The sequence below is a fragment of the Cynoglossus semilaevis genome, chromosome 13 (assembly GCF_000523025.1).
Source record: "Cynoglossus semilaevis isolate Cse_v1.0 chromosome 13, Cse_v1.0, whole genome shotgun sequence".
Lineage (NCBI taxonomy): Eukaryota > Metazoa > Chordata > Actinopteri > Pleuronectiformes > Cynoglossidae > Cynoglossus > Cynoglossus semilaevis.
In genome coordinates, this window is record NC_024319.1 from 10,605,891 (window position 1) to 10,619,745 (window position 13,855).

The window sequence follows — 13,855 nt, forward strand, 5'->3', positions numbered from 1 at the left end:
AATTCTACCAATTTCCAGGCAGTAAGTCAATTTAACGCAGCAGTCAAGAAGTCAAGTCCTTCAAATAAAACATAAAATCAAGTCCGACGCTGCTGTTTGTGACAAATCAGACGATGCACTCTGTCCATTTCCCCGTGCTTCTACAATGACACTCAACTGCATATGTTCATTTACTCTAAGAGGCTCCAAGCTGCATTCGCAGAGGCTCTATTTTAGTCCTGATTTTATTCCATGTCCTCATTCCCATCCTCTGCGAAGACTGCAACATCCAGTCCTGTGGGCTCTATAAATATAAGTGCTCTCAACTTGACTGGACAATTTGTTCCCTGCAGTAATAATTCAAAATGTAAAAAAAAAAGTGCCTGATTTCTCCTAGCTTCTGCCCCTGAGGTATAGGCAAAACCCCGAGCTTATAGCTGGTGTGGGTTCTCCACAATGAAGCCAGGAGGAGAGGAAATGAGGAGGAGACGAGGACAAGAAGAGGGGAAAAAAAAAGGCACAAAACTGGGCAATTGGCAAAAAGTGTCAGGCATGGTATAAACAACCCATTTCCCAAAATGCCATCCATTGTGCCTTGTCTAGATAAGGCTGCTAAATCGGGCTGGAAAATGCGAGTTCCATTTCTCTCTATGGAAATATGATCCTTTTGTTTAAAGTCTGGCTCTTTTGTCTTCTTCTTCTTCTTGTGTGAATCTGTGTGCTCCAAAAGCTCACAAGAAGAAAATGATGCTGATGTATAGCCTCACCAATGACTGTGTCCCATGAGTGTCTGTTCACCCATCTCATGGTGACTGAGCTGCTAAGCTCATTACCATGACTCCTGCTGGACATCTGAGGACTTGCAGGGGTGTGACAGCAGATGCCACCCACCGACCCGTGGTTTCCGACACCAGCTCTGGGTGTGTGAAGCACCACCCTCGTGTTTTCCTTTGACTCTGGTTCTTAAAGGCCTCAGTTTGTGCGTCTGCTGATGACCTCCTCTCTCACACCTCTGCTCGTCGGCAATCCCTTCTTTCCCACGAAGCATTTTCACTGTACTTCCTCCCTCCCACTCTCTCTCACCCTCCCTCGCCTTCCCTCCCTCCAACTTTCCCTATCTTTTCTCCCATTCTACATTTTTTTGTGCACAAATTGCAGTCTAACAGCTTTTTAAGAGCTGTTTTGCCAGAGTTTAATCCTCCAAGCCTCCCCCTTTCAGCCTTTATTCTATTGTGGAAAACTTGGCTCAGACCGAGACCCTTTTCAGAGAGTGAACTCGCTCATCCGTCCTGCCCCGCACCTCACCCCCAAGACTGCAACCATAATATTCCTACCCAGATCTTTTTCTTTAATTTTCTGCGTCCGTCTGCAATCCAGTCTGGACCTGTGACGCTGCTTCACTGTTACAGGGGTGTTGCTAATTGTTGATTTGCTTCCTTCGAGGCTCTTCTTTGCCTTCTCATAGCGTTTGCAGATTCATGTCTGTTGTCATTGTGTGCCACCCGCTTGGCTTGCACCTTCTCTCCCCCGTCTCCCATTCAGTGGAGGGGAATCAAAGGGCGTCTCAGCTTTGCGTCAGCTTGTCAACACAACATTCAACAAGGCTGGGGCAACAACAGAGCCAAAAACGAGCTATCACACGTAAGAAAAGACAGGAAAGCTAAAGTAAAGTAAAAATGGAAAAAGGTGGGCTCCTGTCAGCTTCCACTTTTGAAGGAGCCAGCCAGAGAGTGGGACTGATGGAACGCTGTAATCAGTCTGTCTGCAGGGCTGTCAACGCTGGGAGTCTGTGTGCCGGAACAGGGCACCGCACACATCAGGGTGGCGGTGAGGCTGATCGCATGGACGAGCAACAGCACAGCTCCTCCCCAGGTACCTGCTACGACAGAGGCAGTGGATGGAGCAGTAGAATGGTCTGCAGCGTACAGGCTGAGAGTGCTGATGTGACACAGTCTGTGTGTGAGCACATACGGAGGGTTTGTGCAGTGACTATGCTGCAGTGCCCGACAATGTGCCATAAATACACACTGCCTTCTCACACTTGCCAGTCAAACACACACACACACACAGGCATACACTCATGCACACACTTACTGTCACAGTCCCACATCTTTTGGGTTTCCAGTGGGCAGAAGCGTCTCTATGAGTGTAATTGTGGTGCAGCTTTTTAAACTGCCCCCCCCCCCCTCTCCCCTCCCCACTCGGTGCCAGGAGCCAAAGAGCTGAGAGCTGAGTCTATGCAGACAGATAGTCACTGGCTGGCTTACAGGAGCAGAGGAAATAAAAAGCCAATAAAAGGGCTAGAAAAGAGGAGGGAGTTCGAGGTGGCAGTATGAAATTGTCTGTACACATCAGACAGCAGTGTTGACAAGATGGTGATTGAGCCAGTCTTGTCATTTCATTCCTCCTCACCCCCTGGTGTTTTAACTGCGAGACAGCTGCCGCTTGGATCTGTGACACAGTTCCTGCCCATTTCTGCCTCCCCTCATCCTCCTCCCTGCCTGCCCGTTTTTTTTTTTTTCCCTGCTTTCTCCTTTTTCTCTGTTGCAATTCCTCTTCCCCCCTCCTCCCCTTTTCAGCAGGGTTTGGATGGAAGAGCTTTCAGTATAATTTACTGTGCTTTTAAATCATTAACTTCTTGTTGTGTTTGCAAAAAACCCAGATTTAAGTGTGTGCATAACAGTTGGCATAGTGGAGAAAAGCAGCAACAGTAAGCAACATGTGACGGAAAGACGGCTCCATCACCGGGAATATATCATGTTTTTTTTAAAATTCCCAGATGTAGACAGAATAAGCAAACTAGACAAATAAATGTATATAAAGAATTAATTAAAAATCCATTAAAACAAGAAGGGATGATGTTGAACTTGCCTTTTTTTCTAACAGGCAGTGGGAATGAAAACAAAGGGATTCTCTTCTTAGACTGTGCTGGGACTCTTGTCCTAATGCCCCGGGGTGTCAATTAATTTAGTCTAGGGATTTGTGGCCTACTCTTCTTAATTGAGCCCAGTGGAGCCCCCTTTGGCTGTTCACGATAGGAAGCAGTGCGTTTCATAATTAATACTTTTTTTCCTTTATTATTATTATTATTTTTTAATGAGGCTGGTAATGCTGTAAATGTATGCATCTCATTAGAGTAAAAGGGCCATCTCTGTTATTGTTCACGACCGCAGTGTTGTTGCTGCTCGTAGGATGAATAAGAGAGAGGAGCTCATTCAGAGGCGGCAGAAGCACATTGAAGTCAGAGCTGTGCTTTTGTGCGCGCCTGAATATAAAACACAGTCGACTCAATGAGATTCTCATTAGTGTTGCTTAATATGTGTGCTTTTTAAAGCTTAGAGGTTAATGCTCGACTTGCCTCCATTTCACTGAAGCTCTCTTTAATTTGATGCATAATTCTTTTTTGTCAGCAGCTGACAAGAGCCTCTTCAGAGAGAGCAGCCGAGCTTTGTTATGAACTCTGCAACCGACAGGAAAACAGCCACACAAACGCTTCTAATTAAACCTGTTCAAAAAGTCTCTCCTCACTTTCCATCTCCAGCTCCACATTACAGGAGACGTTTCCAAACTCTGCTATCGTCCCATCTCTCTCTGCCTCTCTCTGTCTTTCCCTTTCTGTCCAGAGAACATAACTCCCCGCGATTAAACAAATTACCTCCTCTCCCAGGAGAGCCGTGGATCCGGTGAAAACAATATGTGTGTGATTCACTGTGCTGCCACCTCTCCGCTGGTACAAATGGTCCTCAAATTGCCATTTATTAATCAATGTCTGCGGTCTGTCTGTGACCAGCATCTTTGTTCCCTTTCATCCAGACGTGGACAAAAAAAAAAAAACGGCTCTTAATTTGACATCAAATTTCTATTCTCTGCCACCCAATATTCAATAACTTGGAACATTCCCTAAAAAGTAATGATGACTAAGCTCCTGGAGAACACAAGAGAGTAAGTGGGTGGAAATGTTAGCTGCCAAGCCTCACGACATCCGTGGACATATTAAGCAAAAAAAAAAAGAAAGAAAAAAAGAAAGGAGAAAAGGGGAAAAGTAATTTCCTGAAACTCCATTTTTAAGCGTTGATTAGCAAAGGAGCATAATTAGAGTGAAATGTAAAGTCAGGATTTTTTTCCCCCCGATTGTGCTGCTTCCTGTAGAAAAATCAAGCCATGATTAACAAATGAATGATTAATGAGCAAACTAATTAATCAGTTAATTATTAAACAAGCACTTCGAACAAGACACAGACTGGGTGAACCGTTTGGTTGTGAGGGAAGAAAACAGGTTTTAGGAAAAACTGCTGTTTTTTTTATCTTCAGATAAAGAATGCATGAATCAAGCACTACAAGGTTTGTAACCACAGAGAAAGTAGTACCGCCACCTTTCCTGCGGGGGTGCTGTAGGTGCACTTTCAAGGCCCTTTTTTGTTGCTTTCCCACAATCTCATCCCGTGACTTTATGTTGTCCTCCAACTACAGGTTACACAGTTGTTACACACTGCAATAACCACAAAAGTCAGGCGTTTGTTTTCGGCAGCGGTTTAATTGCTCTATTTGAGACATTAGCTACAGATTTGACTATGGCTATAACTTTATTCCCACAAAACTGTAGAATTTGTAAATTTGTAGAATTGTGTTATACAATGTTGAATTTATTTGGGAAATGTTTCCCTAACAGTTATTAGTTTTCTAATAAATTTGGCTAAGCTACAGCTAGTCCTGTTAGCCCTTCAACTTAACCTTTTGTTCATTGGTGTTGACAGGTTGTAGATGACTTTTAGCTGCATTACTACCATCTACAGACAGAATCTCTGTGCTCATACTGTGGTCAGGTCCTGAGGTGAGGTGATATTCTGCCACAACGCTGGCTCCAGTGACATAAGGAAAGAGCCACAAATCCAGATTTCTGAAGACAGCGGTCTCTCCTCCCCCTGTCTTTAACTAGGACAACCCATCAATCTTTGATAATGTGCAACACGGGTCGCTCCTGTGTGACCAGGCAGATGAGACTTTACAACTGGGATTGATGTGTAAAATCCAGGCTGTGTGAAGCAACTGTGATATACTGGACCATTTCAAGTCAAGTCTGACCTTTTTTCTTGGTATTAATCACTGCTGTTAAAGAATATATGCATGATCCCCCCAGCCCCAGAGGAATCCGGCATACTTTATTCTTCTAAACCTTCAGTAGTGGAAGTGGGGGGGGTTCCTGCCTGCCAAATGTCCCCAGAGCTACAACACAACAGGATATGAGACGAAATATTATTTTATAAGCTGATGGCTTTATTGTTTCTTTTAAAATGCAACGTTTGTGTATAAAGTTGCATTCTCCCCCCTTTCCCCCTTCGACGCCCGAAAACATCCTCAAAGCGAGAACATGAGAGAAGGATCTTTCATCCCTGCATATCTTTCCTGGCGTTTACTGCTGGCCTTATTAACAGAGTTGTGAGTGACGGGGCAAAGTGTGCTAGGAGAGTCTCAGGGGCTTTGATGGAGGCAAAACCATGGAGCTACGGCAGACTGAAGGCAAAATTCTTCTGAATGTTTATCTGCTCAAAGTGCTGTGTGAAGCTCATTGTTTTACTAGTCCTTTTCCATGAAACTTATTTCTACAAGTTTCTTTTTTTCCCGGTGAAGGTCAGTGACTACACTAGTGCTGCATTGAGTCCTAATTAGACCATGGCATTGCAGATTTCCTCAGAGTGGATGGTGTCAATAGTCTTTGTCGTGCCGGGTGGTGGGCTCATTCACCACAGAACCCTGGACATATGGTGGCTGTGTGGTGGATTGTTTCATGGCAGAGAATACCACGGGCGGGGCTCTTGACCCTCGCCTGGCCTTTTACAATTTTCCGTCTGCACCGAAATCCAAGGCTCGATGAACTTAAACACTTCATCATTGTGCACTTCAATGTGGGGTGGGTGTTATTCTGCGGGGTAAATCTGGACACAGAGTGTGTGTGTGTGTGTGTGGTTCTCTGGAGGGGCAGATGAGACCTATGTGACTGGTTTACCAAATGTAAAGCACGCGCCTTTTCTCCAGCCGCACTGACACAGAAATGGACACAATCACAATCTGTCTGCCACCTGTGCTGCGTGCATTATTGAAAGAACACAATGCTAAAGATTAACAGAGCAAATGTCACTTACACCCAACTTTGTTTTTTTTAGTTGTAAAAAAACAATCAATGAATGAACTCAATTAAAGAAAAAAGGTTATTTTCATGGCATATTTTGGGCTACACCAACTCCTCTGTTCCAAACGTTAATACACAGACTGCTTAGATTTGGGACACAGCTCTGAGCCCATTTCTCACCTGCTAGCAATACATGGTCTCTATCCACAAAACGAGACTGTTGTTGCAGGTCACATTTATTGAGAGGTCTCCGACTTGAAGCTCTAAAAAGCAAGTGGAGCGTCACGGCCTCTTGAGCACATGGGGCGATGATCGATCATTAGACTTTGAGAGCGACTCCCTGACTTAGCCTGTGGCTACTAGCGATTCCACATCAACCTCCCAGGGTATGGTATGAATCTCAGGAAGTTGAGATCAATCAATATAGATTGTGCTGCTTGATTACAAAAACAAAAACAAAACATCTCATTTGGTTGTGCTGCTTGATTACAAATAAAAAAAAGTCTCTGTTGTGTTAGCTGACCCAATGCTCCAGCGTCTGGGTGGGGAGTGTGCACGTCAACATGTGTTACTGGACTGATCTGATCTGATGTTGGTGGAGCCCTCTGTATAATCTCTCTCCTACCTGCACTCGTTTGCTGTGGATAGTCCATTGCTCTTAAATCTCCTTTCTTGAGGGAGTCTTCTTTTAAATCTTAATTAAAACAGACTCCAAAGCCCCCGCCCTCCCAGGGGCTGGCTGAAAGCAGCTTAGAACAATCAGTAGGATGGATTAGAAGTGAGAAGAAAAGGAGAGATGCAGGAAAGATGGGGGTTAGAGGGAGAGAACAACAACAGCAACAACAACGGCAACAGATGAAACGGCATAGAAAGATATTGAGAAGTGCAGAACCGGCACCCCCCCCTCCCCCACCCCCCGGACCCCCCCCCCCCCCCATCCCACTGTCTGTCAGGGTCTGGAGTCTTGGTCTGACCTATTGACATCCAGCTTCTCGGCAGATTAAGCAGCGAATGGAGCCTCTGGAAAGGGTAAACACACTGGAGGAACAATGACCAACAGGCGGCAACCTTATTGGATTCTAATTAACTGCCAGGAGAGATGGCTGGGGGCACGTTAAGTGCTTTGGGAGACAAGTTAGAATACTAGACCTCAAGTAACACAACTCACATCCGCGACACAGATTTCTTTTGTCTACCGTCACCGACCAATCTCCGCGTCTCTTCTTCCTTTACCATTCTTTTCTCTTTTTTTATCTATTCGCCGACTGTTTCACATATCACCCATGAGACTGGCAACCAGGCTTTTAAAAGCACTCCTCGGAGAGCTATTTGCCATCCGTCTTTTCCGGGGCTACCTCTTCCCTTTTTCTTTCTCCCAGTTGCTGTTTTTAACAAGGCAGAACGAGGCTCACGCCCCGGAGGAAGCTGTTTGAGCGATAAGGTTAAAATGAGATGAAAAACAGGGGCAGATTATTTGATATTGAACAGATTGAATTATCTGCTGCGAAGGAGAGGGGGAGGCAGAGCAAATGTCATTTTTACTGATTTGCCCCTGGACCTCCAGCAAAAGGCAGGAGGGCAGTTAACTGGTCGAGAGAGAAGGGCTTTACCGTAATGATCAGAAAACCAAAAGATTATGACCAACACTTCACCTCCTTGTTTTTGTTTGGTTTGTTTTTTTTAAAAAAAAGATGCCAAAGTGAAATTGAGTCACTGTAGATTTTTCCAATATGTGAATCTGTCGTTGGTGCAGAGAATCCTCAGTATTCACGAGGGTCCTCTGATTAGACCGGCTCACGATGATGCTGTGGTTTCTCAGGTCCCCTGTATGGAACCACAGGCACTAATTAGACTGGTCTCATTAATGTGTTAGTGTGACAGAGGCCCATGGCACAGACAGGGGGCGGGGGGGGGGCAGTGCCCTGTTAGAGACAGGTCACCGTTGCCTCAGTGGGCATGTAAAGCAATTCATTAATTGGTGAGAAAACACACAGACACACACATCTGCTCACACACACACACACACACACTGCTGTTATGTGTATTCCATGGACCTGTTGCTCGTTAACACATTATCAGGGATCAGAGAGGTGTAGGCTGAGGTGAGAGGGAACAGAGGAGCCATTATTTGTTGAGGTGAAACTGCAGCACAGTGTTACGCTGGTCATCTGCAAAAATCCATCAGAAAAGAAGTTTCCATTTGTTCCTCCACATAAAAAAGTAAGGGTTTCTGGCCTGACACCACCATGTGATAGTCCGATGAAATCCTTGAAGCACTTTTCTTCTTCTTCTTCTTTTTTTTTTTTAAATTGAAGCTTTAAAGAAATAAATCTGAGCTTAGTTGTGATCCGAGCCTGGAGGTATAAGAAGGGTCCACATGACCACTGTGCATTTCCACACCATTACAGCAACAGTCATGGCTGTAAGAGGTTCAATCGGGCCATTGATTTCTCCACGTCTTAAAAAAACCCAAACTGGTCTGTGCCAGTTCTCTGTTACAATCAGTTCTTTCTAACAAAACATCACATGCTGAGACAGTTCTCGCAAAACCTGAACTTTAGCCCAGTAAAGGACAAACACACACGCACACACACACACACACTGAGTTGCTGGGGAGTTAAACAAAAGCCTGAGTTTAAATTGGCTTTTAAAGAACTCCATGGCTCAGTCAGGGAGTTGACTTGGGTCACTATAGTTTGTCAGGGGACTGTGTAGAGAAAGAAGGGTAGTTTGACCAGGGTCTGCCTGAGCCGTCACACTTCAGATTAGCCCCTTGGTCGGACTTCAATAGACCCTCAATCTGGCCGGACTGCCCCTCGGTCTTTAAGCTGTCGTTTTAACCAGGCTGTGATTGAGTGGCTTCATTAAGGACTTGTTTATCTCTGCCTGTATCAAAGTTATAAAAGACAGCTGACGTCTTTAACCCTCCCACCCCACTGCCCTCACGTGAACAGGAGCAGATGCAGAACTGCATTAGAAAATTCAGCAATAATCCATCTGAGTGAGGTTGCCGGACTTCTTGAGTAATTTCACAAATTTACCGTAAAGTCTCCAGACGGAGGGCTGCAGAGATCCAGGCCAGAGTGCCTCAGGAGGGTCGAAACAATGCCTATTACCACCTGTGTGCAGTAGCAAGGCCAGGTCAAAATGTGACCTCACAGAGACAGAACACACACCACACCAAACAGCTCTCAGTACCCACAATGCCTTTGATGTGAGGAGGCAGAGATGCAATCTGTCTCCTCTCTCGTCTCTTCCCTTTTGCCCTTTTCTCTTCTTTTTACAGCATCTGCCTTTACCTCTCCCGCCCTCCCTCTGAGGAGGTGTATTAAATGAGGTGACTATTCCGGTGCCGTCGCCCTGTGCTTCAGAGTGCAATCTGTGAAGAGGGCTTTTCTCCCATTTCCTCTCATCTTCTCTCCCTTCCATCGACTCATCTCCTCTACTCTTGTTCTTGTTTACAGCCGACGAGGCACCGCGATGTTCAACACTGCCTTCCCGAACCCAGAAACTCGTGACTTTGAATAACAAATTCAAATTTTGGTAAAGAATAAACAAGGTTTGAAAAAACAAAACCTGAAACCCATCTTTACATCATCTTTTCCCTTGTCCTTTATATTTCTAAACCTCTGCTAACATATTCTCACACGATGTGAAAGAAGACGCCTCACATCAGTGGGCTTCAGCAGTGCCTCTCTGTCTATCTTGGTCTGTGCATCTCACTCTAGGCCCATTGTTTTGTTTTTTTTAGCTATGTCTAATTATACTGTCTCACTTATGTAATTAGCAGAGAAATCAATGGCTTCTGTAGCTTTGACTCTTCCCGTCACCCCTCCCTTCGCACTCTCTGAGAAAACAAATTATGGAGAACAATAGGTACAAATGGCTTCTGCACCAAACCACATGATGGATGCAGCCCGGGTTCCTGCATCTCATCCCTTTCCTTTTTTCCCTTCCTCACTTAGTCTCTTTATTCTCCCTCGCTTCGCTGTTATCTCCGGCTCTATATGTCTCTGTTTAGGAACAGGGGAGGACTCTCACCCAACTACCCTATCATTGTACGGCTGTATCATCTGTCTTCCCTTCTTGGCACTGACACTACATTCACACTGACATCATATTAGGCAAGGTTCCTTTTCTATTCCTTTCCATCTCCCTTCCTCTTTCCTGTCCTTCTGCCCACTCTCGCTCTCTTTCTCGTTCCCTGCTGTTGCCTCCACTGGCATGCTCCTCTCCTCTATCCCCCTGAGCTTTCTCTACACCACTACTGCAAAGAAACGTCTGGGACTTTCTAAAGCAAACACCCAGCATCCTGTGTCTAAGTCCCATCTGTGGACAGTCTGAGCAGGGAACAATCAGTCCCTGTCCTCTCCCGCTTCGTTCTCTCTTCGAGCCCCCTGGGATCAGCGCAGCACTAGGATGCCTCAGTCAGACGGGTGCAATGTGCTGGAACCCCTCCTGCTGGGGTGATGGGTTCCCCTCAACCAACTGGGAGGCTCTTATCCCTCTGGAAAGTGGCAGAAGTAGTTTGAAGCCTCCTATACCACCGTCTCTATTCTTTGCCACCTTACCGTGTGTCTGAGTTTCTACTCAGGCATGAGACGAGAGAGAGTGTCCGAGAGAGAGAGAGAGAGAGAGAGAGCGAGAGAGAGCACCTGAGATCTAATGTTTATCCTCAGGTGTTGAAATATTAGCTCTCCATTAATCCCCCTCAGACTTTCTGTCAGTTACACCTTTGGTGTTTTGTTCACCTCTGGCACGCTGGAAGAAAAACAGCAGGTTTGGTTTACACCAATACAAGCGTATCCATTACCTGAAATGCTAGGCTCCTGGCAGTAAATCCCTTTGACCCCTCTGCCTCCCTTTTCCTTTTCTCCCCCTCCCCTTGCTCCCCTCCCTCCCTCCCTCCTCTGATTCTCATGCTGAGCACACTGCCATCTCTGCATCGGTGCTCGTCGCCCAAACCGCCAGCTACCAAAAGAGAGACGCACCTTTGCCTCTGGCAGGTCTGCGCAGCGCCCACACACTTCACTGTGGTCACGTCTCCTCGCTGCTCAATAACATTAACATGTTTTGCTGTGGAGGGAGCTGCAGCTGAAAGCTTGGTCGATACGCTCTGACTGACATACCTCAGTTGATAACAAATTGGCTGCTTTCTCCGATAGACCTCCGAGGGTGAGTTTCTCAGACTTGTGTAAAAGACACCCTCCCCTCACCCCCACTCCCCTTTAATCTATCACACCCTTAGAAAAAGAAAAGAAAATATATAATGTAAAATGGTAAGAAAAGAATCTCTCCTTTTACCCAGCCTGTGACAAGACACACTAAAAAGTTTTTAGTTTTGACAGAGGAAGGAGATCCGTGGTATAAACACTGTGTTTTGTTTAATGGATGAGTCACTAACACAATATTAGCACAGGCGTTTCTGACAACTTGAAGGGGGAGGAGAGGACGGCTGAAAAGCGGAGGAAAGAGGGCAGCAGTTAGAGTGTGTCGTCTCAAAGGGGAAAGCGGCGTTTCCAGCAGGAGGCAGGCAATCTCTTGTTTGCTCTAATGTGTTTTTAGCCGGAGACGGACAAGGAGATGACATGTCCCGACAACAGAAGCATCATTTAATTAGACAGTTGGACTCTGACGAATCAGTCCAGAAAGGCCACACAGCCCTGAAGATGCTGAACACTCATCTCAGTTCATCATGCCTTGCCCCAGTGAGTGCCCTTGACCTCTGCCAGCATGTGCAGATGTGTTAAGGGTGTTCCATCTTTGGGTTCTTCATGAGTCATTTCTGTTTGAGCCACGAGCTCCGCACACCATAATGAATACTTCCTCCTTCTGTGTGTGGCAATGACTGAGGCTAAATAGAAAAACAACATGTACGAACAAATGGACTTATTGTTGTCACACAGATGCCGTCTGATGATATTCCTGACTGAACTTCTTTTTTTCTTTTTTTCCTCCTAAGCCCCCCCCCCCCCCCCCCCCCCCCCCACCCCCCACTTCTCCCGAGCTATCTCCAATACAAGGTTAAGGAACACGGCTGGTGGAGATAACACAGGAACAGATATTGCTGCTACGCAGAAGATAAATTTCAATTTGCTGTTGGTTCCTGTGTCTCGGCAGGAGATATGAAATTCTTGTCTTGCAGGGCAGGAATTGATTAGAAAACAAAAATAAATGTGCAGTCTAGTATGTCTGCAATTTTTATCCGCGTTGTACGTCGGTTTCCTTTCTCGGGGTCTTTTGAAATTGTGATACATGGCTCAAGATGGAAGTGACACTTGAATTTTTTTAGGGCTTATAAATGTAATCGGAATCTCTCACCAAATAGCTGCCACTAAAAGGGACTCTGTGCCTGGTGGGACTGTTTCAATTACATGAGCTGAATTAAACCCTGACTTTTTCCTCTCTCGCTCGCTTTTCCATTAATATTTGTGCTTTTTTTTTTTTTTTGCTAGCCTGGATGCTTGTGATACAGCCTTAAGTGCACCAGCAAGGGGAAGAAGACTCCAGGCAATGGCAGGAAGCTGACACGACCTCTCCATTGTCCTGTTCCCTGTCATTTCCTCCCGGATCCTCTCACTGCCCCCGAGGAAGACAAGGTGAGGATGTGCAGAGACAGACACAAGGAAAAAGCGAAAACAAAAAGAGGATAAGCAGGGTGAGGTAAAAATAATACTGGAAGAGGCAGAGTGCCATCCACGCTTTACTCGTTGGCTACTTCGTCTTCCTGTGTTGAGCCATAGCAGCGTAGACATCCAGTTAAGATGCTAACAGCTGATAGCAAAGCCTCAGGACGCACTGCCAAGTTCTTTGTCTGTGTTTACCCATGTGGCAAAGCTGATTAGAGACAGGCAACATTATGAAGCTCCATTGTTTCTTTTTCTCCTCTTCTGCACGTACAGAGTGTGTGTGTGTGTGTGTGTGTGTGTGTGTGTGTACGGGGTGAGGTGGGGGTGAGCAGAGGATATCTGTTTATGAAGAAGGGCAGAAAGACAGTGGCGTGGAGGCATGACACGTCTTCAGGATGAGAGGAAGCAGCGGCCTTTGTTTAGATTCTTCATCACTCGTCACTGTGTGTGTTTGTGTGTGTGTGAGTCCGTGTGGTGTGCGTGTGTGTGTCTACACGACCAAGTGATTTGTTTAGTTTCAAATCTGGAGGCGATCTACAGGAAATACTCAGCCGTGCGCAGAAATTGGGAAGGGAGATGTTTGTTGGGAATGATTAAGTACAACGGAAATCTTAACGTTCAGTGTCAGCTGCGATGAACGCACAGGTGTTTACGTCTGCTTTACGGCCGCGAGGTATTATAAATTCATACCCTCGTACAACACCCCCGCAGCAGAACCATTACCCAGAGCCGGAAAATCAAAGTAGGCCAAAATTCATCTATAACTTTTGCCATGACTATGTCTCCTAAATAATGCAAGACACTTGTGTTGGGATTCTGCTGCGTCGGCACCTCCTCGCACTGTGTATCTAACTCATCTCCTGGCTGGGCTTCATGCCTCCAAACTCGCTTCTATCCTCAGTCTTTTTGTATCACAGAAGGTGCACTGGAGAGTGCAGCGGCAAAAGGTAGAAAAGAAAGAGTTTGTTTGTGTGTGTGTGTGTGTATGTGTGTGTGTGCGTGCTGAAAAGAGTAACAAGATGGAGAAAAGGTTAACGATGCTCAGCGGTCTTCCTCAGTGTTTCACTGCTGCTCTTCAGCTTAATCATCAAGACACTGGTGACACATTCAGGTTCTCTCC

General features: G+C 45.8%; 2 protein-coding genes across 8 annotated transcripts in view; one reads left to right on the top strand and one right to left on the bottom strand.

The window, feature by feature from the left end:
* Positions 1–13,855, bottom strand: part of kirrel3l (kirre like nephrin family adhesion molecule 3, like) — a 35,823-nt gene that overhangs the window by 18,130 nt on the left and 3,838 nt on the right. The window lies entirely within an intron of this gene.
* nphs1 (NPHS1 adhesion molecule, nephrin) overlaps positions 1–13,855 on the top strand; it is a 147,739-nt gene that overhangs the window by 16,458 nt on the left and 117,426 nt on the right. For all 4 annotated transcript variants that reach the window (XM_025061824.1, XM_025061821.1, XM_025061822.1 and 1 more), the window contains exon 2: positions 12,562–12,705. The gene's annotated coding sequence lies outside the window, so the exon portion shown is untranslated. The remainder of the gene's footprint in view (positions 1–12,561; positions 12,706–13,855) is intronic.